This window comes from Macrobrachium rosenbergii, chromosome 40 (assembly GCF_040412425.1).
Source record: "Macrobrachium rosenbergii isolate ZJJX-2024 chromosome 40, ASM4041242v1, whole genome shotgun sequence".
Lineage (NCBI taxonomy): Eukaryota > Metazoa > Arthropoda > Malacostraca > Decapoda > Palaemonidae > Macrobrachium > Macrobrachium rosenbergii.
In genome coordinates this window covers 18,357,666-18,384,165 of record NC_089780.1, presented here as the reverse complement: position 1 = coordinate 18,384,165, position 26,500 = coordinate 18,357,666, and the positions used below count along the sequence as shown (strand labels likewise).

Genomic DNA, 26,500 nt, shown 5'->3' with positions numbered 1-26,500 from the left:
ACTATATAAGATAAATTCGCATAATACAGCCATCCTTTTTAATAAGACCTGTTTAAAAGAGGGTCTACTGCCTTCATATATTATTATTAATATTATTATTACTCAGAAGATGAACCCTATTCATATGGAACAAGTCCACATGGGGTCACTGGCTAGATATTAAAACTTCTACAAAATATGGTGCTCATTAGAGGGAAGTAACAGAAGGTAAATGGAAATGCAAAAAGAAAGAGAGACGAAATCATTTATTAAAAATGAAAAAAAATAAATTAACAAATTAACAAGTAGATGAAAATGTAAGCGAATGTGATTAAAATATAAGGCAAACCGATGATGATGTTAAAAGAGAAATTGTTGTAGTAATAGTGAGTAATAATATCAGTAATGATCATTACTATTACTCCTATTTCAGATCCTCTGTGGTACAAGAAAATCTAATTAGCTTATTTAAGGAATAATTCTTACAAAGGGATTCAAAATATCCTTTGATATACCTTAACAAAAACACCCTTTCATAGATTATAATCACTCTTGTTTATAAAGAGATTCAAAGTATCCCTTGATATATATTAACAAAAACACCCTTTCACAAATTATACTCACACTTGTTTACAAAGAGATTCAAAATATCCTTTGATATACCTTAACAAAAACACTCTTCCACAAATTATACCCACACTTGTTTGCAAAGAGATTAAAAATCTCCTTTGATATATCTTAGCAAAAACACCCTTTCACAAATTGTAATCACACTTGTTTACAAAGAGACTCAAAATATCCTTTGATATATATCAACAAAAACACCCTTTCACAAATTATACTCACACTTGTTTACAAATTGACTCAAAATATCCTTTTATATACCTTAACAAGAACACCCTTTCACAAATTATAATCACACTCGTTTACAAAGAGATTCAAAATATCCTTTGATGTACCTTAACAAAAACACCCTTTCGTAAGTTAGAATTATACTTGTGAATTCCATCTTGCTTTCTTCTTATTATTTATTTATACTTTATTTCCTGTACAGTAACTCTGTTCCTCTCTCTGCGACTAATCAAGCCTTTCTTTCAGAGAATATCCTAGCGGGTAGCTAGTCTGGCTACCTACCTCCTATTACAGCCATTCCTCCATTCATACCGACTTATCTCGCAAAGTTTGGGGCCTCCTTAATGGGATACCGCAATCGGAACCCTCCAGGGATAAAAGGCCCAGACCTTTCGGCTTTGCAGGTCCCAGGTCTCGTACCTGACTGGTCTCAGGCTGGCCTTTGCCCCGGGGTGAATACCACGGGGCGTCAGAATTCCCACAGAATAATCATAATGACGTAGGTGAGCTTGGAAGAACTGAAAGAAATGGCTGGGGCTTCAAACGTGAATAAGGTGTCCTAATCATCCTTATTTTCTGTAGCTCCTTTTTCATCTTCTTCTCCGAATTCCTTTTCAGGATCCGAGGTCTTAACCCTTTCATAGGAAGGAGAAGCCCCTTATGTAAGGAACACATGACGGGTATCCCATTTTGGGCTTCGTGATGACGAGAAGGCCTACAATGCATCAAGTTTATCAAGTTTATCATGGCATTACAATCATCAGTAATATTTTACTAATATATTTCTTGTAATAGACAATGATACGAGTCGTAGCCTTTGTTATCAGTGTTACTGAATTTCTAATACTGATTATAAAAAATTTATTTATCGATTCTATCTTTACTGAATGCTTTTGCTTCATAAAATAATGGCTTTTCATTTATCATATTCTTTATCGTTAGACGCAACAGCAAAGGAACAGGAGAGAGCACCAACGGTAATATTTAAAAACAACTTTGAATAAGTTACAATCAAGTTACGTATTTTTCTTTACTCAATATTTCTTTGTACCCAGTCTTTCTCTTTTGCGCAGTCTTGCTGATAAAAAGACGAAAGACAAATAAAACACCTATCGAGAAACGTAACCTCCTTCCGGGAAGTGATAAAGTCAATCTGTGCGAGTAAATATGAAAGGAGTTTATCAGGAGTCGGAAATAATTCACATGAAAAATAATCTCTTTGAAAGGTGATTATATCCACGAGCGAAACGATAATGCACTGCAAAGGGGCGAACAGACACACACATATCATATATAAATAATAAATATATATATATATATATATATATATATATATATATATATATATATATATATATATTATATACATACACATATATATTATATATATATATATATATATATATATATATATATATATATATATATATATATATATATATATATAGAGAGAGAGAGAGAGAGAGAGAGAGAGAGAGAGAGAGAGAGAGAGAGAGAGAGAGAGAGAGATAAATGAATTAGCAAAACAAAGAAACAAAAAAGCAGACTAACTGATGAAAAGTAAAATATAAAAAATTACAAAAAAATTCAGTAACACACAAACAGTCAATATCTAACAAAACCTACCTCCGCCATCTGTAACCTACTCCATACGCCGTACAGGAGGTTTCAATAACTTTACCCGGAGAAGACAGCTTTTCAATAAAGCCTTGCGCCCTTACTAATTTAACGTAGTACAGCCATTACTCCATTCCAATGAGCTTTACTTATGGAGTCGGTGTACTTGACAGAGAGCAGCCGCTGGAATGTTATTGTTGAAGTTAAATTTACTCCAACTTACTCCAATTTACTCCAAGAAATTTCGCTGCGTTAGTTACCGCTTCATAATGTGAACGGATATCGGTAGTACTTTCAGGATTGATGGTGGTAGTAGTTTCCTATTTTTGCTGTTAGTAGTGGTAGATAATCTTGTTTATAATGTTTGCCGTCTACTTTCTACGCTGGAATAATTACATAGGCTATATTTGATTGTATACTGCAAATCGTTCAATTTACACACACACACACATATAAATATATATAATATATATATATGTATGTATATTATATATATATATATATATATATATATATATATATATATATATATATATATATATATATACAATTATACATACATAAATACATCTGTATGGATTCCTCATTATTTACCGTACTCTTTCAACATCTTTATCAATTTTATTACCTGCTTCTCTCTTTCTGTTTACGTTTTCTTTAGGACACTTATAATGTCATACTTGTAACAATAAAAAAATATAAGTGTACATATATATATATATAAGTACATATATATAGTTCCTGATAGCATTAAATTCCTCTCACAGATAATTACGAATAAAAGCTACTTTTTACGTAGGATAGTTTTGAGAAATCTATTCCTTATCCTATAAATATCTTTCTGTCATCTGTTTAGGTTATGAAATTAATAAATAATTCATGGAATGAAAATAAATCGAATTTTCGAGTACTCTTTTTTTTTTTTTAGTGTAATAATGAAGATTTTATCTCAAAAATATATATATTCCAGTAAAAAGCTTACCAATATTATTCCATTCTCATCAAATCAAAACTTAAGGTCGAGAGAGAGAGAGAGAGAGAGAGAGAGAGAGAGGCCGGGACTTTCTCTCCGGATACACTAATATTCACTGACTCTATCCTGCGGTGCCTACTGACTACTGTAGACTCTGAAACACATAAAAATGACTCATCCTATAAATATCTCACAGAGTTATGTCGAAAAATGACTTGAAATGACAATCTTTTCCGTTTTTAGAGAGAGAGAGAGAGAGAGAGAGAGAGAGAGAGAGAGAGAGAGAGAGAGGAACTTGTCAATTTACACTTTACATAATATAAAAGCTACAGAATTTTTTTTTTTTACTTTTTATCTTTAGCAAAAAATTGTAATTCACAAATGTGTTTGGATATGATTCAAGGAATGCCATTCCCTATTGTGCCTCACTAATCAAATATTTACTTGAATATTTATCAGCTATATGAAGCTTTACCTCCACACACTGCCTTTATACTTTATTGCAGACAACGTAAAGGCCCCAAGAAGTTAAGAGTTAATTGCACGTGAGCTGTTGTATTCATACATACATACATACATACACACATACATACATACTACTGTATATCTTTTAGTTCAATTTTTGGTAAATGCTAATTCATTCATTTTTACGCGATATTTAATTACTTAGAAAAAAGCAATTACAAAACGTAATTAATAAAATTAATGAAATAAAAAAATATATAAACGGTTCGTTATAGCTGCTTTTAATTATTAGTGAACATAATGAGACGCAAGCAGACACATAATGGAAAGCAAACGATTTATTGTAGTCATGATTTAAATTCTGAATAGCATCAAAAGGGAGAGAATGGGAAATTAGGTTTTTATGCGAACGTGTATATATATATATATATATATATATATATATATATATATATATATATATATATATATATATATATATATATATATATATATATAAATTATGTAAGTATGTATAAATACACATATACATATATATATATATATATATATATATATATATATATATATATATATATATATATATATATATATACAGTATATACACACACACACACACACACACGTCCGTGATGAACACGACACGCAACAGAAAAAACACTCTCTACGATTTTAAAGCTGTTAACCCACAGTTATCAGTAATAAACAAATACTTCAATTCAGTCCTTCTACAACAGTTTCACAAACGCCGGAGTTTCCACGTATTCTCTCGTAGACCAAAAAAAAAAAAAAAGAGGAAAAAAATACGACTTCGTTAGGAAAATACGTACACTGAATTGAATAACGTAACATGCCAAAGCCTCTATTCGGTGAAAATCGAGAAGAAAAAAACACGGTTTCCACGCAGGAGACTGGGGGTTAGAGAACGTTCAAGACAAATGGATAAAATAACTTACTATATGCAGTTTCAAACGAAAAGGTAACAAATATCAGTAACAAAGGATACTGAGGGGAAACTTTTGACAGAAATTCAAACAGGGGAAACTTTTGTTTGGCAGAAATTCAAACAAAGTTAATTAAGTAGTCGTGATTGTTAACGTCCACAGATATAACTGAAGCAAACAAAACCACTTAGGAATTAATATGGAGAATAAAATGAAGGCGTAATAATATCGGTAACGAAGGACATTAAAGGAAACACTTTTGTTTCGCAGAAATTCTATCGAAATCAATCGGGTGATCGTGACTGTTAATGTTCAGAGATATAATTGATATAACTTGGGAATCTGAAGCAAACAAAACCATTTAGGAAATGATATGGAGAAAGGTATTCAGTTCCCTAACTTTCATCATTATTTAGTAAGTATTGCAGTATCGGTGGCATTATGAATAAAACCCAGAAATTATGATATATAAATCTAGAATTAAAGGTATGAAAAAAATAATATGAGATAAATGCAATTATTATTATTATTATTATTATTATTATTATTATTATTATTATTATTATTATTATTAGAGCCTCTGTGGCTCAGTCGGTTACAGCAGCAGCTTCGGACTTCGTAGAGGTCTGTGGCGCGGGTTCAAATCCGCAGCCGACTGATCAGAGAGGCAGACACTGCTATCCGTGTAGACATCCCGGGATTATATATGTAATCAACGGATAGGTTTGCTTAAAAAGCAAATGGGTGTTACAGACTAAATACACACACAAAACAAAGCCACTACAACACCTTCTAAAAACATAACAAACATCTCACACGTCTCGAACTCTCGCCCTACCCGCGCAACTTCTCGCCGCTGGGAAGAAAGGGCGTTGGGTCGGGTATGATACATGTAACATACGCTACCGGGGTCTAAGCGATGTCAGGCAGGGCAGCCGATCGAGACCACAGGTCTACCCCAAAGCCAAATCAAAAAGTCCTTCAAAAGAAGGCATCGTGCTTACCCCATACAAAAATGGGAAATTACTATTATTATTATTATTATTATTATTATTATTATTATTATTATTATTATTATTATTATTGAAAACAACTGCTGCTTCCACGGCATTTAGCTTATAAAGAGTCTTCTCTATTCTTCTTCTTTATTCTTCTCGCCTGCACGCATAAGACTGAACAATAAATTTCCAAAGGACATTTAAAGATATTCTGGTTTTGTAGTTTATTTTACTCTTACGTTTCGACGCAGGCGGTTATTATTATTATTATATTATCTTAATTATAATTATTATTATTATTATTATTATTATTATTATTATTATTAAATAATTAATTAACTAATTTAAGAAACAATTTGACGATAACGGTATTTGAAATGTAAAAAACAATAATGACAAAAGCTAATAATAATAATAATAATAATAATAATAATAATAATAATAATAATAATAATAATAATAATTATTATTATTATTATTATTATTATTATTAATTAAAGAAACAATTTGACGATAACGGTATATGTAATGTAAAAACCAATAATGACAAAATCTTTATTATTATTATTATTATTATTATTATTATTATTATTATTATTATTATTATTATTATTATTAAAGAAACTATGCCAATAAAATTAACTGAAAAATAAACCACAACGACAAAAAACCTATTTGCAAAAACACATTCCATAGAACGGTACGACTCAGTCCCATACCTCATACCTATCCCGTTGTGCGTAAGTGCTACCATTGCCATCCATTCATTCAATATCTCTCCCCAATTGTCCAGTTGTATATTCACTCATCCGTTCCCACTGCATTCCCATTCATTCCATTCCCAGCAACTATTCCAGCGCAGATGAGATCAAACAAATTGATATGAGAGAGAGAGAGATAGAGAGAGAGAGAGAGAGAGAGAGAGAGAGAGAGAGAGAGAGAGAGAGAGAGAGAGAATGTATACAGGCTCCTGTGTTTTTTTGGAAAAGGGTTTTCCAAATTCTTTTTTGATATTTTCCATATCTTTTTTTTTATTTTTTTTATTTTTCTGCCATGAAAGAGGGGAAGAGATAAAAGGTTTATATATTAGCAACAACAGAATGAAAGAGAAAGTAAACAGAATATTTGTTTATTGTTGTTTTTTTGATGAATTTTTGAAGTTTAGGATAAACATTATGAAAGGAACGTATGATGAATTGTTTGGGAGCTTTGATTTAATAATGGAGAGAGAGAGAGAGAGAGAGAGAGAGAGAGAGAGAGAGAGAGAGAGAGAGAGAGAGAGAGAAGGAAAATAAAAACAAAACATGCATGAGTCGAAAAACTCTACTACAGAAAAAAGGTTTCAAACCTCTGACTAAACTCTGATGGCCATTTTCAGTTTGGAAAACATTAAATACTTCTTCTCAATGTCACTACCCTAAAATTTGCATCTAAAATAGCCAGCACATCTAGCCATTAAAAAGTTCTACATATTTGCATTTTTGCAAAGTAATTGAAATCAATAAAAATGAAAGTAAAACAATTCACGAAAAGAAACCATTGGAAGTGTAAAAGTACAACTTTTCAATATATATATACTTTATATACAGTATATAAAAAATATAATATATATACACACATATATATATATATATATATATATATATATATATACATATTATAAAGACGCAACTAAACTTAGGGATACAATAACGTGATAATTAGTTATAAAACGTAAAATCTTCTAAAAACCAAGTCCTAATAAAATTACTCCTTCAGATGGCGTAGGTCCTATAAAAAGGGAAGAAAGGATTATAGAGGGGGGGGGATAGGATGAGGAGGAAATCCCAAAGGATAAGCCATAATTGGTGGGAATTTATCCACGTAACAGGAAACGGCTTCGAAAGGAACATTCGTCTCGGTGAAAGAAGGGCATCCTGGAATAGTGAGGACCCCTAAGCCTAAACTGAACCCCCCTCCCCCCGGGTACCTACTTCCCCCTCTCCGCCCTCCTACCACTTCTCACCTTCTGCCAAACCGAATGAAGACAAAATAACGATTGGGAAGCCGCCCTCCTCTGGAGGCGTCCTACTACTCTAGGAAATCTATGGCTTAAGGGAGGTCGATAGTATTCTATTTATATACGGTAATCTTTATTTTTTTTTTTTTTGCCTTTTCTATTTTTGAAAAACTTAATTATTTTAACGTGCTTTTTGACAGGTGAATATTATTGTGAGCGTCATAAAATGTCGAAGTGTTATAAAAACAAAATGCGTTTGAGAAAAATAATTTAATATTATAAGTTAGACAGTCAAAAGTGTAAAAGCCTCAAATTCCGCAAGTTTTTCTGCATCCATTACGATGTTAAATTTTCAAAGCCTTGTACCTTTTTGCTAAAAAAAATATACAAAAATAAAACCCTTCCGTACAAAACAAAATAGTTGAAAGTCAACTACTGAAAATAAAACGCCATCTATAACTGAATAACGTTCTTAAAGAAATACGAATACTTAACAGGCCTTAATAATGTCTACTCTCAAACCCAAAATGTCCACCCTGAGAAGGTATCAGAACACCAAACAGTAACCAGATATTCGCAGCAAATAATATTCACAATGAACGCTAAATTTTAATTCCCCTAACAGTAGCAACGCAAACATTTTATCGAACCGTAAACCTGAACAATAGTTAAAATATGACTGCAATGGCATTCAACCCCTTTTTGACAGTAACTGAGCTTTTGATTACAAAGTCATAATGCTTTGATGTTAATGCGAGTGTTTTGATTGACTTTCGGCCAAATGAAAATGTTGATTGCGTTCAGATATTACATCAAATGCGCATTTGCGAGAGGCCAGGTAAATTAGTATCCCGGCATTTATATACTTTTCAATGAAATCATTGTTTCTGAAATGTGGTAGTTAATGTTAATAACAGGGGAACTGTTTCGGCTCAATGTAAACGTATGTATATGCAACGGATGGGTTCAGTATCTGTGCGGGATATCTCTCTCTCTCTCTCTCTCTCTCTCTCTCTCTCTCTCTCTCTCTCTCTCTCTCTCTCTCTCTAGCAGGTTGGGGAATTACCCCGTCGTCTCCCTAGAATTCGAAATACTCAATGGGGAATCTCTCTCTCTCTCTCTCTCTCTCTCTCTCTAGCAGGTTGGGGAATTACCCCGTCGTCTCCCTAGAATTCCAAATACTCAATGGGAAATCTCTCTCTCTCTCTCTAGCAGGTTGGGGAATTACCCCGTCGTCTCCCTAGAATTCTAAACACTCAATGGGGAATCTCTCTCTCTCTCTCTTTCTCTCTCTCTCTCTCTCTCTCTCTCTCTCTCTCTCTAGCAGGTTGGGGAATTGCCCCGTCGTCTCCCTAGAATTCCAAACACTCAATGGGGAATCTCTCTCTCTCTCTCTCTCTCTCTCTCTCTCTCTCTCTCTCTCTCTCTCTCTCTCTCTAGCAGGTTGGGGAATTACCCCGTCGTCTCCCTAGAATTCCAAATACTCAATGGGAAATCTCTCTCTCTCTCTCTCTAGCAGGTTGGGGAATTACCCCGTCGTCTCCTAAATTCTAAACACTCAATGGGGAATCTCTCTCTCTCTCTCTCTCTCTCTCTCTCTCTCTCTCTCTCTCTCTCTCTCTCTAGCACGTTAGGGAATTGCCCCGTCGCTCCCTAGAATTCCAAATACTCAATGGGGAATCTCTCTCTCTCTCTCTAGCAGGTTGGGGAATTACCCCGTCGTCTCCCTAAAATTCCAAATACTCAATGGGAAATCTCTCTCTCTCTCTCTCTCTCTCTCTCTCTCTCTCTCTCTCTCTCTCTCTCTCTCTCTCTAGCAGGTTGGGGAATTATCCCGTCGTCTCCCTAGAATTCCAAACACTCAATGGGGAATCAATCTCTCTCTCTCTCTCTCTCTCTCTCTCTCTCTCTCTCTCTCTCTCTCTCTCTCTCTCTCTCTACAAGGTTGGGAAATTCACAGTGGGGGATCTATCCTTCACACTCCCCGTCTGTCCTTCTCTCTGTCTGTCTGTCAACTGCTAAACACAAGAACATGTAAAAATCTAAGTCTCAAATTCACTACTCATGTCCAATTAAAGATAAGCTCTTACGAAGCACAAACCTGTTTTCATTAACAGAGACATGTTTCAAGGGTTCATTTTTTTTAGTGTTATTCAATTTACTGTATTGCCGCGCAGCTTGTTTTTATTGTTAAACTTTCTCTTTACCGAAGAACTGGCTGTGACCCAAGGCAGTTGGAAACGCTGTTTTTGGTAATGGAATTGAACATAATATAATAATAATAATAATAATAATAATAATAATAATAATAATAATAATAATAATAATAATAATAATAATAATATTTCATAAAAATCTCATAACAGATTAAGTTACTGAAACGGTGAAGACATCTACTATAGTGCAACTGTAAATAAATATATTTTAATATATATTCACACCTACTCTGTCGTGGATTTCTTCACCAATAATAATAATAATAATAATAATAATAATAATAATAATAATGATGTTACTAAAATGGTGAAGACATCTACTATAGCGCAACTGTAAAAATATATATATTTTAATATATATGTACACTTACACTATTGTGGATTTCTTCAATAATAATAATAATAATAATAATAATAATAATAATAATAATAATAATAATAATAATTTAAAAATGGTGAAGACATCTACTATAGTGTAACTGTAAATATATATATATATATATATATATATATATATATATATATATATATATATATATATATATATATATATATATATATATATATATTTTAATACAGATTTACACTTACACTATTGTGGATTGCTTCACCAATATAATAATAATAATAATAATAATAATAATAATAATAATAATAATAATAATAAAAACGAAACTTCTATGGCAACAATAGCAATTACAAGACTCCCTTACTAAAAAGTAATGACTCCATTTAAAATTAATCACCATTCAATTCTGCCCAAGTGCGAGCGTTCCTTTTCATTCATTCAATATCTCTTTCCAATCGCTCGGCTGTTATCCATTCATCTATTCCTCTCGGTACTTCTGCCTATAAATCCCATAAATCCCTCTCATAAACTGATTCACTGCAGATGAAATCTAACAAACTGGTATGGAAGATCTGTATAGAGGTTTCTCTATTAGAATTGGAATTCAATTTCTTTTTTTTATACAGTTTTGTATGTCTACTTTTTAACTTGTCTGCTATGAGGGGAAAGGGGTGAAATATATTTAAGAACAGTTTTGTATGTCTACTTTTTAACTTGTCTGTCTTGAGGGGAAAGGGGTGAAATATATTTAAGCACAGTTTTGTATGGCTGCTTTTAAACTTGTCTGCCATGAGGGGAAAGGGTTAAACTATATTTAAGAACAGTTTTGTATGTCTACTTTTTAACTTGTCTGTCATGAGGGGAACGGGGTGAAATGTATTTAAGCACAGTTTTGTATGGCTACTTTTAAACTTGTCTGCCATGAGGGGAAAGGGTTAAACTATATTTAAGAACAGTTTTGTATGTCTACTTTTTAACTTGTCTGCCATGAGGGGAAAGAGTTAAACTATATTTAAGAACAGTTTTGTATGGCTACTTTTAAACTTGTCTGCCATGGGGGGAAAGGGGTGAAATATATTTAAGCACAGTTTTGCATGTCTACTTTTTAACTTGTCTGTCATGAGGGGAAAGGGGTGAAATATATCTAAACATTAGTAAAATTATTTAAAAATGTTAGAAAAAAAAAGAAAAGGGAAATCTGTCCGATGTTTCCGGCAATTATTTTTTTAATTTTTTGATTGAACAAAATGTTATTGTACAGAAAACTTTGGGGGTTTAGCTCAGTAATAAAACTTTCCTTTTTTCTGCAGACCTCTGCAGTCTATAGAGCCAATATTTCCTAAAAAAAAAAAAAATACTGTCTTAGTTTATAAAGGAAAAATCAAGTCGTATAAAAAATATATATTACTATGATAACTGAATCACGAAAATATGGAACGCGATGAATATATAAATAAAGACAAAATCCACGAAGGAAAGAGAAACAATGGAGTGCTGAGAGGCCTTTTGACTGTCGCCCTTTACTTAGCAAAAGACGACAATCGAAAGGCCTCGCAGCACTCCATTGTTTCTCTTTCCGTCGTGGATTTTGTCTTTATTTATATTACAGTCAGTATAAATTATACGTATTTAAAGTATAAATAACTCATGGCCCAAAAGATAATGAATAATAGCCATAAAACTTATGGATAAGGAAACGAAAAAACACAACGGCTTCCAACTCCTTAAAACTATATAAAAAAAATGACCACTTCAACCGACAGAAGCCATCAAGGAGAAAGAAGGAAAGATGGAGAAGGTTAAGGGGTTTGGTGTGGGTGGGGAACAGGACCTAGATGACGGAGAGGAGGTCCTACAGGATAAATCATAATTGTGGGGAATTTATCCTTGCGCCAGAGGCAGTATCCAAAGGATCGTTTGTCTGGGTGAAAGAGAACGAGAGACATCACCTTAAGCGGATCTGTCTACCCCCTTTCTTTCTGTACTTTTTCACCTGTCACTGACGTCTGTCAGACTGAAATAGACTGAACTGGTCAAGAAAGGTCTTTGGGGTCGTCTAACTAGAGTAGTGGAGCTGGTCATTCATCTTTATTGATATAAATTAATATGTACATTCCTTGGTTTGACTTTCTCCCGTAAATCTCATGAGTTTGGATAGATAATAGTTCTTATGAGTAATCATTCCTAAAAATGGGATTAGTCAACTGATAAAATTATCAGTACATCTGAATGTAAACACCGAATAAAAAAAAAAAAGAAATTACATTAGCATCACGAAACTTGTTATTGTCTTGCCCAAAAAATATTTATAATAAGACTGTAACCACTATTTGACAGGAAATACACTTTGATTGCAATGAAATTCTTAAGAGGGCAATGCAAGTCTTGATTCTCTTCCTATGAAATTAAAATTTTAATTTCACTTGGAAACTGCATTATATGTGAGTTTGTAAGACAATGTAAATTAGTATCCCATGCATTTTCTTATCAATTTAATGTATGTGATTGAAAATGGAAACTGATGTTAATAATGTTCAGGTGTGTTTACTAAATATTAAATATTAAATCATAATATTAACACAACGGACATTTTAGTCTCACGTAGGATTCCACATCAGCTAGTTTGGCAATTACCTCGTCGAGTCCCTACAATTTCAGTTACGCTATGATCTCTCTCTCTCTCTCTCTCTCTCTCTCTCTCTCTCTCTCTCTCTCTCTCTCTTAAATTTAAGAGGTTAACGGCATATGTGCTTACCATATATAATTGCATTTGGTTAAAAAAGCTATAACCCAGGGAAAGTGACGTCAGTATTAAGTAGTTTCATACTGATTTGATGTTTGGGAGCATAAAATCTTCATGTGGGTAAATAGTGAAAAAATTATACATATACAAACACACACACACACACACACACACATATATATATATATATATATATATATATATATATATATATATATATATATATATATATATATATATATATTTCGGTGTGCGTGTGAAAATGCAATCATGAACACTGTTTATGTCAAATCAAAGTCAACTTACTTGACTGAGTGTACCTATAATGATCCTTCGTCATCCGGGAATCGAGTGGAGAAGTAAGTACCTCACAAAATGACCAAAGACCAAATGAAGAGTAAAAGAGAAAGCCAAAGAGGAATAAATAATTCAGGGCTTCGAGTCATTATTCATGAATGCTCATTTACCTTCCAAAGAGGAGTACTCTATTGTAAAGCTGTTGTAGACGCAAAGCCTCTGTCTACTGCACTTACAGTAAATGTTTGTTAATGTTATATATTTCATAAACGTTGACTAGACTTATATATATATATATATATATATATATACTTATGTATAATTATATATTATATATATAAAGGTATGTATAAATACATACAAACATACATACATACATACATACGTACGTACGTACGTATATACATTTTGTGGAGGTAAGTTTGCGTGTAAAATTTATGATTCACTTACTTGTAAATCACTCGATAAATAGATATATATCTATAAAACTCTGAACTGTTGCATATCCTTTAAATGTTAGAATTCACATATTAAAAGAAAACCCGATTTGGCTAAACCACCCACAAGATCAACCAGGCCATAAGAAATAAGCAAACCTTATTAGGTTCCAAAGAATGATCAATATTTGTCAGTAATATATCAAATGGCTAAACATGGCTTCGGAAGATCATTTATCTCATTTGACGACAAAGTAAAACATGACATAAACACATGTCTGCAACTTGTCATATACACATCACAAACATGTTGGAAACATGTCATCGACCGTTCTAATCGTATGAAGCACTGGTTAGGACTACCAATATGTTGTTGACTTGTATTCAACTTGTATGTGATATTATGAGATAAGTTGCCGACATGTGTTAATGACATGTTTTACTGAGTGGATGAGACTGTCAGCTGACTCCTCTCTACCAACCCTCACACTAACCTGCAACCTATGTTACACATAACGAGGACAAATGGGGGACTGGGAGTGTCATACTGCGGTTGTAGAATTTGGGCTTAAGGGAAGATGGATATTCATTGCTGATAACATTTCAAGTCATTTAATCTTAATTTTTTTTCTTAAAGGTTGTTGTTTCCTTGGAACTGATAACAGATGGGAGAGTAGAACCACATTAAGAAAGAAATTAAGTTTTTCAGATGTCCGGCCGAGTATTCGATGTCGGGTAGGGGTATCCGAAAGAGGATACGCCGGCCATAAGTCTGTTCCCACTCATGGGTACTCAATTGATAACAGATGGGAGACTGGACTAACATGTTAAATATTTTTGTACTGGGCCTATCTAATTAAAAGTTTCTTTTTTTGGTATAAACATAAGTGTATGTCTGAAGGCCACTGTGATTACTTGGGGATAAAACAGCTATGACAGAGAATGATTACAGTAAGAACTGTCAAAATGGAGCACCTCTAAACTTAGAAACACATAAAAGAACATGAAATGGTCTAGTTACAGCTGCTAAAACATTTTGACTAATTGTCAAATTTTTGTAAAAAAAAAATTAAATACCGCTGGAAACTGATCCACATAAAAATAAAAAGAAACAAACAAATAAGAAAACGCAGCTGAAATGTTAAAAGTACTATTCGATTAATTACGACAATTTGGAGGCTGTCTGAGCTCAAAGAAAAGTAAGTTCAATTTAACTCTTGAGGCAGTTCACTCAAAAGCAAATTAAATCTGTTTGAATAGACTTAATGACCTTCAACCGTTTATGTAAAAATACTATCGAATTAGTCTGATGAAATAATGAATGAAAACATGATTGCAATTCTGTGACACCTTCCAGCGACAGGGCAAAGAGGACTAATCAATTTCGGGCTCTAAGGAAGACCTCAGGAATGATAATTTATTTTCACACCGGGATTACACCCCTCATGGGAGGAGGGGGGTGGGGTGATGTCCCGTCTACCTACTTTAATAAAGTGTGAATTTTTCATTATACCTAATGAAGGTCGAAATGACATTGATATATGAGGTTAGCTTTCTCCTTCATTTATTAAATTTTTCATCACAGGGTTATCAACGATCAATGATAATTGATGATTCTACACAGGTGATAATTTATAGTTGGCGACTCCTTCATGACGTCATTGATAGAAATCTGGACCATTAAGTATTGCTGTCTATGTAAATAACATCATAACTTAAAAACCCATAAAAGAATTGAATCGTTGTTTACTAAAGTCCCTACTGATAATGTGCTGTTTTTATCTCTTGGCATTGATAAAACGCTAAAATTAACTAAACCATGCATAAGCAAAAGTGTTTTTTTCTTTCAGTGGTGACTTTTCTAAAAAAAAAATTCGGGTGTAGTATGGACAGCCCCCTCTCCCCTCTTCTAGCAAGCCTTAACCACAGGTTCGCAAGGGTATGTAAAAAATAAAATATGACACAATTTTCATCTGCACCTGATTCAGTTACTCTACCCTGCATACTGTATATTACAGAAATGGCTATCAATAAAGAAACCAAATTATACTGAACTTACATAAATACCAGAAAGAAAATACATGATGTTACAGTCACCTTATTAACATATTCACATAATACATGATGTTACAGTCACCTTATTAACATATTCACATAATTCATGTGATCTCCTTTCGATTCTAATAAAAGTTTTTTATATTCGTATTCAGTCAGTCACACACACTCACACACAATAATTGACTTTAATTATATATAATACTGCCAAGCGACCCCACGACCCACAATATGTAAAATGAATAACAAACAATAAATGAAAATGCTACCTATACCAAAACAAAAATACGTACGCAATCCAGTGAGCAACCAGAAAAGCAAATGAATAAGCAACAAGCAATTAAGTCAGCCTTCCCTATAGGTCTTTCAATAAGCCTGTGACTAACTAAGATAGTACTGACATTAATCCGGACAAGCGTTTTTAATATGGATTGATTTTTCGCAAATTGATTGAACTTGGAGCTTTCCACCACGGGGGATATACAACTTTCACTAGATTTCCAGTGAGGTACTATATTGAAATATCAACAGATATTGAAGTAGAATGACTGTTATCATGATACTAATAGCAATCACTCAATGATTATTATTAAAAATGACTCACAGTAGCATGAGTCTTGAAATGGAGAAATAAATTCACAGTTATGTATGAATATGTATATTTAAAAATAAATCTCTACAGAGAGCTTTCGGGAATCCGTTCGATTCTACTTTATAATCAGACTGAAATGGGGAATCGAACAGATTATTATTATTATTATTATTATTATTATTATTATTATTATTATTATTATTATTATTATTGAATTACTGTAGTTACATAAGTACCAAAAAGTAAATACATGATGTTACAGTCATCTTATTAACATTTTCACATAATTCACCTGATCTCCTTTCGATTCTAATAAAGTTTTTAATATTCGTATTCCGTCAGTCAATAGTTCTTCTCAATAACCCATTTTCATTTTCACATATAATATTCTATCAACATCCCTACCTTACCTTATGTACCATCGTAACTAATGTTCTATCAATATTCCTACCTTACCTTATGTATCCACCGTACCTAATATTCTAACAATATTCCTACCTTATCTTATGTGTCCTTCGTACCTAATATTCTATTAATATTCCTACCCTATCTCATGTATCCTTCATATCGAATATTCTATCAATATTCCTACCTTATCTCATATATCCTTCGTACCTAATATTCTATCAATATTTCTACCTTATCTTATGTATCCTTCGTACCTAATATTCTATCAATATTTCTACCTTATCTTATGTATCCTTCGTACCTAATATTCTATCAATATTTCTACCTTATCTCATGTATCCTTCGTACCTAATATTTTGACAATATTCCTACCTATCTTATGTATCTTTCGTACCTAATATTCTATCAGTATTCATATCCAATCTAAGCGTCTTTCCAACCATTTATTTCAATGCAGATGAAATGAAACTAGTATATATGAGAGGGATGCGAACGCTTATCTGAATTATAAAGGTTATAAGATAATATGTTTTCGATAGGTCTATACATATTTCGTATCTTGCTAAAGTGATAGTGATGAATCAAAAGGTATATACAAAAAAAAAAAAAAAAAAAACAGAAGAGTGAAATCCAGAATAACGAAAGATTTTATTTTTTTTTTATCGCAACAAAGCTTTCCTTATGATTTATTCCTTTTGTCCAAAATGGTAGCAAGGAATAAAATAGTTTATGCATCAACAAAAAAAGAATAAAAAAAATAGAATGAAAATAAATAAAAACATGAGTCTTGCTGTTCATCGATGAATGTTAGATGTTTTGGATAACCGAAATTAAAACGAACACATGACGTGAATTTTGAGAACACTGTGCAATTGAAAAGTCTTTCATCAATATTCATAGTTTTAGACGATCAGAACGTTCAGAGAGAGAGAGAGAGAGAGAGAGAGAGAGAGAGAGAGAGAGAGAGAGAAGAACCAATATATACATAACTTGGACATAATATTTGAATCAACTGCTTGAAATATGATGAATATTCATAGTTTTACACGATCATAAAGCTGAGAGAGAGAGAGAGAGAGAGAGAGAGAGAGAGAGAGAGAGAGAGAGAGAGAGAGAGAGAGAGAGAGAGACTCATACACATAGCTTGAACAAAACATTTCCCGAAAAAATGAAGTCCACTAACTGAAATATGATACAATATTATGCACAGGGTACAAAGCATTTAATGTTACTTCAGCCATAGTAATTCATAATTCACGCCAAAGGCCATTAAGCCAGCAAATATTTCGCACACGTTATATAATGATACTTCCAAATGTAAAAAAAAAAAGCTTGAAAAATAAAAATAACACACACAAGTGCATACGTGGAAATGAAAACACTAAATCACAATGAATTCTCCGAGCAGTGGCAGCACGTGAAATTACCCCCACAGGCAAAGCAAGTCATAAAGAATGAGATCTTTAAGGATTTTGACAGGTTTTTTATTCTTGGTTTTTATCTGCAAATTCATGAAGCATCCAAGAGATGTCTATAGAATTTTCAGTCTTAGCGAGTACCAAAGTCTTTGAAAACCCTGTAACTTATTTTCTGAGATTCAATGACAGGTGAAAGATGTTTAAAGTTGTGAACAAAGTCCAGAACACGAGTTGTGTTCTTAGAATGGCCATTGAAAAATGGACTTAGAAGAATGACTAAAAAAACTGTTGGACTGGAAACAAGGCCGTGGAAACAAGTTGTAGAGAAAATATGAAATACCCAAAAAGATTCTTTCATATATATATATATATTATATATATATATATATATATATATATATATATATATATATATATATATATATATATATATGCAAACTTTCCCCATCTTCGCTTTTTCACGTTTTTGTTTTTGCTGAGCAATAGCTATGATACTTTAGGCTAATACTGTTGTCCTGCAGTTTTACTTACAAGAGAACAGCGCTAACAACTTCTAACCACCTTAACACACTTTTTTAAAACTTTATAAAGGAAAATGAGTAAATTTACTCGCATCTCATGAAGACTTCATCACACTCAACTGGCTGAATCATGTTAAAAAGTTATGTTCGTCTACTCACCAAATTCCCGTGAGATCATTTTACTTGGTGGGATTTGTGGTCATCTGGGAGTCGATTTTCTCCAATTCCCCAATCCTGAAATAAGGTAAAAAAAAAAAGGTTTATTTTTTCCAGCCATTTCAGCACAGTCCATTTAAAAAAACAACTTGGTGAAAATCAACATGGTGTCGCGACCATATGCCAATAAAGAAAATTCAAATACAAGCAAAGTATACTTAACTTTAACAAGCAAAGAAAATCAAAACAAAGTTCCACCTTAAACAACCCTGGCTTTCAATAAACCTTTTATGGCGATGGAGAAAGTTTGTAATTCCAATTCTGAAAAGTTTGAAGGACAAATGAAATCATTTATTAGTTTCGAAAAGTTTAAATTGAAAATAAAAATAGCCTTAAGTCCTTTCTGTTGCATCATAAAATATCACAGGGAGATAGAGAGTTACTTGATGTTTTGAAGATAAAAAGGTTTTTACTCTTTAATGCAATGGAAATAAATTGTGGTACCCTTAATGGGAAATAGTATAACCTAAAGTTATTAGAATCTTGGCTATATAAGGTTAGCATGACGTCAGTATTTAGCTTGTGTGGTTATCCACACCTGATAATGGAAAGGAAGGGAAACAATTGGATAAATGAGAGAAGAAAGAAAGAATAACTGGTTAATAAAAGGTTAATACACGACGATTTAATGCATATAGCTATGTTCAGCAGCAACTGGGCTTAATAATAAGGGAGAATTAAAATATCAATAACCAAACCTATGGGTTTTTAAAATAATAATAATAATAATAATAATAATAATAATAATAATAATAATGGAATAAAATCAATAACAAATGAAACCATGAGAGGTATATAATACAAAATAAACATTATATAACTCCTGTATTAAAATCCAGACTTTTCTTCATGCCTACTTTCACCTAATTACACGTAAGCTGTAACACAAATTTACTTATTGAACCTACGTCACGAAATGACCTCCAGTGCCGGGTCAGGCCATGTGGGAGGAACGGGCGAGTGGTCTCAGTAATTTCTATTTTGAATAATTCATCCGCGTAACAAAACGAGGCTTCGAAAGGATCATTTGTCTTCGTGAAACACCCACCCCCCAAACCCCATCCACCCCGCCGATTCCCCCGTCATCCTAAACAGGACTCTGCACCTATATCCTTGAACTTCTGTCAAAGTTGATGAAGACGGAATAGGAACTCGGAGTTCAACACGGGCGGCTTCCTTCTGTAGCAGCAGTAAAAGATTTGGGGCAGGAGACGTTCGTTTATATTTATTGATAGATGTTACGCCTTACGTTTTTAATTTGGTTTTCTCCTTTCTTCTAAAACTTCATTTTGGTTCCTTTGAATACATAGTGAATATGACAGTGATTTTATGTTAGAATTATTAATAAATGTTTTTAACTGAGCAACAGGTTCGAGGATTGAACTGTTATGAGTAGATTCTATTTTCTTTCATCTTATAATGTCTTATTCGACATTTTGAAAGTTTAAGTAGGGCAATCAAACTTCATCAAGTACTATGAATAAAGACTGCACTGACTCAATCAAATAAATAAATGCAGTTAAAGGCAAAGAAGTAATAAAAATAAAATAGTATTAATACATCGCTCTACGAAAATATTCTTTGGAAAAGTTAGTTATATAAAAATTCTCAAACTATTTTACTAAAACGCGTCTTGATTTCAAAACTGGGGGAATTCCAATACATGTAAGTCAAATGAGAAATAACGGCAAATAAAATCCCCTGACAATATGAAAAATGTAATTGACACTCAACCTGAACAAAAATTTTATTGGCTAGTTTTCTGAAACAATGGTTGCAATGTGATTGCAATACCATCCAATCAGCTTGTGACACTGATCAAAATATTGGTTATAACTAAATAATTTGAGGGTAATATGAAATGCTTTGATACATTTTCGATAAAACAGCAATTTACAGGGAGTAGATACTGCATCAAATTTGCGCTTGTTAAGGCAAAGTAAATTAGTATCTATTGGATTAAATATTGCATCATATTTGTGCTTGTTAAGGCAACGTAAATTAGTATCTATTGTTTGGACTTTTCTGCGTGATCAGTATTTTGAAAATTCACATCAATAACGAGCAATTATCTCTAAAATACGTTTCCCAAATACCTTATAAAGACTTTATTTCGATTCTTGACCAGAGGGGTTGGGAATTGCTTTGTAAAAAGCGATTCAATTATATATGATTTTTTGAGTGGTCTATCTCTCTCCCTTGGCTTACAATCACAACACTATTTAAAATCAAATTACTTCACTTATTACCTATTAATCTATCTTATTTTTTTCATTTCTAATAACTGATCTCTTCCTTCTGTATTTCGTAAGTTTTCTGTAACCTCTAATGAACACCATATTCTTTGGAAGCTTGAATTTCAAGTCAATGGCCCCCGCAGGCTTCTTCCATATGAATGGGGGCTTGTCTTATGGATAATAATAATAATAATAATAATAATAATAATAATAATAATAATAATAATAATAATAATAATAATAATAATAATAATAATAATAATATACAAACAGCAACTAAGCAAATGCAGCGTAAAAGTGGACCCAAATACCTGATTATCCTCAAAAGGGAAGAAAAAGATTAATAGTTCGTTTCAGGTTCCAAAACCGACCTCAAGAATAATTATTCATGTTCTTAGAAAACAGGCCTTTCTCTATACAAGAGGTATCAGCCTGTTCTTTTCAATTTCTTGACTGATTTATTCTCTCTTTTACAACTCTATTCTAATGTTATAATGCCTAAGTAATGAAAATTGACGGCAGTCTAAGCTCGACTTTGTTGTCATTAAAGGCTTCCAGACAGCTATTATTGAACTGTGTCAATGAGGATTTTAAAGGTGAAAGATGTATGACCCTGTGAACAGGGTCTTGCTTTTTTATGATCTGATTTGTGTGTGGAGGCTACATGTATGTATGTATGTATGTATGTATGTATGTATGTATGTATGTATATATACATATATATATTATATATGTAATATATATATATTATATATAATACACACATATATATATATATATATATATATATATATATATATATATATATATATACATACATACATACATACATATATACATACATTCATACATACATGTAGCCTCCCCACACAAATCAGGTCCCAAAAAAGCAAGACCCTGTTCACAGTTTCTAAGTGAAGAGACACAGCTGGTGGGAATTTATCCGTGTAGCAGAACACGACACCATTTGTCTCAGTACAGAGAAAGGTATTGTTAGGATGGTGAAACGTCCCCTCCCCCCACCCCTTCCCCTACCCTACTTCCACTACCCCCTCCCCCCGACATAAACCCTTAACTTACGTCAAACCTAATGAAGACAAAACCTGGACCTTGGGAGGGGGGTGGGGCGGGTGAGGTATACCTAGGGGTGTACCTATCGTAAAATTGTGGCCTCAAGAAAGGTTTGGTCGTCTTTACTGATCAATGTTCAGCCTTATATTCTTTAATTTGCGCTTGTTCCTTTTCTATTCTTCTCGCTGTTTGTTTTCACGAACCTGATAATAGAAGAAATCTTGTGAAAAGTACTGATTTTCCATTAGAGCAAAGCAATTCAAATTCTTATCTTCCATTATGTATAAATGTTAAAGCAAAACATCTCAAGTGACATTACGCCTTTTTTACGTTTTACTCGAAATGGTGTTAATAATTTCTGAAAATTCTAATGATTTATTTTTTTGCTTAGATCATTATTTGAAAGCGAACTACAAATGAAATAATTATTGTTATCAGCTTCATTAGCAAGACTTTATTTCTTCACAACTTTCATTAACAGTTTTTGTTCTGTACAAAACATCGAAACAGATATTATTATGAAATATATTTTTCTACCTTTAATTATTATTAGCTGAACTTTTTCCTCAGAAATACAATACAAAAGATTAATACAAATGAAAGAAAACATATTCTAACAGGAGAGAGAGAGAGAGAGAGAGAGAGAGAGAGAGAGAGAGAGAGAGAGAGAGAGAGAGAGAGAGAGATGAGTTAAAAAAAAAAATTTTGTGTACATATCCCACTGCAGAAACCTGACTGCACAACAATGATTTAACGATGCCATACTTTTGATAAACACTTCATAATGATGCAAAAGTTGTGACTTGAATATGAAAAGTTTGACATGTAAATGAAAACATTATTAGTTTTGAAAAGCACTTAACAAAAACGAAAATTGCTCCAGGCCTTCTGTGCTGCATCGTAAAACATAAAGTTAAATTTCTGAGCATCGAACCTGAATATATTTTTGTATTTTCATTTTATTTAATACGAACTTTAATGCATTTCATTGGGTAAAAAGAAAGGATAGTTGATTTTATCAATGTGATCATTTGTTTGACATTTCTCGAAGAATTCAGTTTTATGTAAGAAAAGATGAAACAAAGTGACTGAGATTCTCCCTTTTTTAATAAAGAATTCGTGACAACCCTGACAGCTTTTTTATTTAAAGAAACAAATGAAATCTGGTCTAGGAGGAGGGCATAGATAGTACGCTGACATGTACGTTGCTTTGTATTTTTAGACTGTTTGAACTAATGAAATTTCAGCATAATTTCTCGGCTTTTAAGAGGCTTCGTGTAGGAAAAGAAAGTGCATAACACAAATAACATGGCCAAGTGGATTATTACTAACTTGTCAATTGGCGGGAAGACATTTTGTGTAAGGAAGAAAGAATGATAAATAGCATTTATAAGACAAAAAGGTTTTGTTGATGAATACATCATAATAAAACATGGCAACTCAATGTAAGTGAACATATCTAGAAGGGTAGAAAAACCGCTTACAAAGAATACAATGTTCACTACAGCAACTGAAATTCAAATGGCTGGGGATCTTGATAATCAGCAGTTCAGAATTAAATGCTTCACAGAAAAAAAATTATGACAAAATTACAGAATAATTAAACTCGATATACTGACACAGAATCATGAAGGTTACGTAAAAAAATTATAAAATAAATTAGTATTAATTAACCATGTCATTACGATACGGAAATGTCAGCGGGCTGTATTTACTTAGAAGTGATACATGTCATGAAATGACCTCAAAAGCCAAACCAGGTCAACGGGAAGTAAGGAAGGATAAGCCTTATTTGGGTAATTCATCCGTGCAAGAGAAAACGGCTTTGAAAGGATCGTTTATCTCAGTGAAAGAAAGACAACTCTGGATTGACACCCCCCCACTCCCTACCCTCCCCATAACTCAACACCCCCCCTCCCCCACCTACCCTCACACCAGCCCTTAGCTTCTCTCAAACATAATGAAGACTTAACAGGGGCTGGGAGATCACAGCGGGTAGTCCGCTCCTGCTGTAGAATTGGAAGTAGGGAAGGTCTTTTATCTTTATTGATTAATCTTAAGCCTTAGTTTTTTTTTATTTCACCTTTCTTCCTTCCTTCTCAATTTTGTTTGGTTCTTTTAAGTTGAATTTGAATGTGAAAATGAGGGACATTCTAATTTGGTTATATTTCTTTTCAACCTGGCATTGGGAACGATTGCTCATCTTACTGAAGAATCAGACTGTTAAAGGAAGATTATATTTATTCAAAGGCAACTTAATTTTTAAGAACGTTCTGAAAATCTGGGAAGAAATTGGGGTCTTTGACATATTTTAAATTTTACTTCCTTCACAAAAAATGTCTCATCTCCTAATCTGTATTTTGCATAAAAGCCAAATTTCATCAGGTTCCTAACAAAAATATTGATCTTAATCGATACGATGAAAAATTCCTGTATCATAATAAAAACAATAACATCACTAAATTATAAAGAAAAGTTCTTGCTAAAATCCCTGTTGATTTCTTCATTATGGAAATACATAAGCATTCGAGGAATACAGAAAACAAAAGCTAATAAAATTCACTACAGCTACGAGAAAAGTAATTGACAGTCCCTACGCTCATACTTTTATATGTTACAATATGTTTTATGTATCACAACACGACTGCAGTACTATACAATCTCTTTTCGTCGCTAATACGAACGTTTTAATTCACTTTCTGCAAATTGAAAAAGTTGATTGATATCAGATATTACATTAAATTTCAGGTTAATCCCGAATAAATTACTTCCCACTGGATGAACTTTTCTGTTTAATCAATATTCTAAAATTCCAAAGTAATACTGACAGAGGAATTTCTAATTTGTGTACTGTAATTCCAAAAATACAACAGGGGGAATTTCTACATAAAGTCCATCGGACGATTCTACAGTAGTGGCATAAAAAATTGCTTTGTAATTTTTCTACAGGTTTTATTACGCCCTAGTTCCTCATTGGACAGGTTGGTATCGTTTTCGGCTAGCACTCTGCTGGGCCCGCGTTCGATTCTCGTTATAATGTGGCTCGGATTCCACAATAAGCTGTAGGCCCCGTTGCTATTAACCAATTGGTTCTTAGCCACGTAAAATAACTCTAATCCTTCGGGCCAGCCCTAGGAGAGCTGTTAATCACCTCAGTGGTTTGGTTAAACTACAGTAAGGTATACTTAACTTTTTTATTACGCCCTCTCTCTTTCTCTCTCTCTCTCTCTCTCTCTCTAATGCTAATCACGACAGTAAGCTAAAAATCAGGTATCGAGTTCTGTAATTATGCCATCAAAGACACAATGACTGAAGGAACATTTTTCCATCACTCATTTCTTCCTTGATGTCTGAGAAAACTGGACGAACATATTGACTGAGGATCACAGAACAAACACTGCATTCAAAGACACTGCAACTTCAAGAACTCCTTCCGATCAGAAGCCAAAGAAGGAATAATCACTCTAAGATAATTACTTCCGTCTGCCAAACACACACCAAGTGGATGATTCTTCAGAATAGGATGACCATCCTGTGTATGGTAGGGTTACCCTTTCCCCCTCCCGTTCTTTATTGATTTTCTGTCTTCTTTAATACAGTCCTCAGATCTCATTATCTTTAATTAAGGAAAATTGACGTTGATGAACGAGCTGGAGCCGAAGTTAATTCTTTTTCCTTCTCCTGACATGTGTTAAAAGACCCAGAACTTGATAAATCGGTATCGTTATGTGCTATATTCATAGATGATGAATATGACCTTAATATTATATTCATGAATTTCTCGAAATTAATACAAACGATCTTCTACATAAAAATTACAAATATTCTATTTTGAAATTCTATTAAAACAAAAATCCAAATCAGGGAAAGGTGATAACAATGAGTAAACAATTACTATGAACAATGAAGTATAATAATAATAATAATAATAATAATAATAATAATAATAATAATAATAATAATAATAATAATCAGTGTAATTGCACAGAATAATATTTATCATTATTATTATTATTATTATTATTATTATTATTATTATTATTATTGGCAATATCAATGATGCTGATAATAATAATAATAATAATAATAATAATAATAATAATAATAATAATT

The 26,500-nt window shown here is 32.7% G+C and overlaps 1 long non-coding RNA gene across 1 annotated transcript in view; it reads right to left on the bottom strand.

The window, feature by feature from the left end:
* Window positions 1–26,500, bottom strand: part of LOC136826199 (uncharacterized) — a 708,350-nt gene that overhangs the window by 43,276 nt on the left and 638,574 nt on the right. Inside the window, exon 9 of the long non-coding RNA XR_010849539.1 lies at window positions 19,023–19,097. This is a non-coding gene — a long non-coding RNA (uncharacterized lncRNA). The remainder of the gene's footprint in view (window positions 1–19,022; window positions 19,098–26,500) is intronic.